The sequence below is a fragment of the Carcharodon carcharias genome, chromosome 21, assembly GCF_017639515.1.
Source record: "Carcharodon carcharias isolate sCarCar2 chromosome 21, sCarCar2.pri, whole genome shotgun sequence".
Taxonomy (NCBI): Eukaryota; Metazoa; Chordata; class Chondrichthyes; order Lamniformes; family Lamnidae; genus Carcharodon; species Carcharodon carcharias.
Window position 1 is genome coordinate 3,702,040 of NC_054487.1, and position 1,259 is coordinate 3,703,298.

The 1,259-nt window shown below is 41.9% G+C and overlaps 1 non-coding gene across 1 annotated transcript; it reads left to right on the forward strand.

Moving 5' to 3' along the window:
* The first annotated feature begins 271 nt into the window (after positions 1-271).
* On the forward strand, positions 272-402 carry LOC121293468. The gene has a single exon (XR_005946544.1). It is a non-coding gene; the product is annotated as a U11 spliceosomal RNA (small nuclear RNA).
* The last annotated feature ends 857 nt before the right edge of the window (positions 403-1,259 follow it).

Below are 1,259 nucleotides of genomic sequence, written 5' to 3' on the forward strand. Positions count from 1 at the left end.
CAACACACTGGGATAGATTTCATCCGGGCCTGGAGATTTATCTCCTTTTATGCCTAACAGGCCATTTAGAAACTCCTCCTTTTCTATGGTATTTTATTAAATTAAAGCACAGTCCTTCTGCCTGAATTCCGGGCCCTGATCGTCCCTCTTACTTTTGAACGCTGACGCAAAGTATTCATTCAGAACCCTACCTACACCTTACGACTCCAGACACAAATTACCACTGTGGTCCTTAATGGGCCATGTACTTTCCCTCGTTATTTTCTTACTCTTAATGTGCTTCTAAAATGGCACATGGACGAGGTGCTTGCGCTTTATCCGTGCGGATTCTATATCAAGAGTTTTCGGAAGCACAATTTCTGTTTCTTAGAGCTGCTGGTGATTGTTTTTCTCGGCGCTCCACAAAAAAATAAATAAATAAAATAACATTGGGTTTTCCTTTATATTACCTACCAATGTTTTTCATGCCACCTTTTTGCTCTCTTAATTTCCCTTTTCTCTTTCCCCCCTACACATTATACGCTGCTCCAGGGCTTCCGTTGTTTTGAGTCCTTGGGATCTGCAATAAGCGAGTTATGATCACTATCTGCAAACATGTGCCCTGACTGATAACTATACCACTTGCCCTTCTTCATTCCCTAAAATTAATTTTAGGACTGCCCCCTCTCTTGGAGGCCCTTCTACATGGTGGCTCAAAAAGATCTCCTGGACGCAATTCAGTCATTCTGCTCCCTCTAAACCTATTATGGTATGACTAACCCAGGTAATGTTGGCGAAGCTGAAATCCCCCACTCTTACTGCCCTATTACACTTACACTTCTCTGAAATCTTCCTGCATATCGGCTTTTCTATTTTTCACTGACCGCTTGGGAGCCTTTCATACATTCCAAGCAATGTGATTGCTCATTTTTGATTTTCAGTTTACTGCATGTTGCAATTGAGTTGTTGATCATAATTGCGTTAACCCCGACTCTTTTTGCTCCTTCCCGATCTCGTCTGAAGACCCCATTACCTGGAATATTGAGCTGCCAATGCTGCCCCTTTCTCAACCATGTCCCTGTGACATTAATGACATCATACTTGCACGTGTGAATTTGTAACCTAAAATCATCTGCCTTATTGCTTAGGTTCCTTGCATTAAAATTTATACCATCCAGCCTTGCCAGACTTACTTGTGCTTTAACTGGTGTTTAATTTCTATGCCTTCCAGACTTACTTGCACTGTCTTCTATTTTTGGATGTACATCACCACCTGCTGA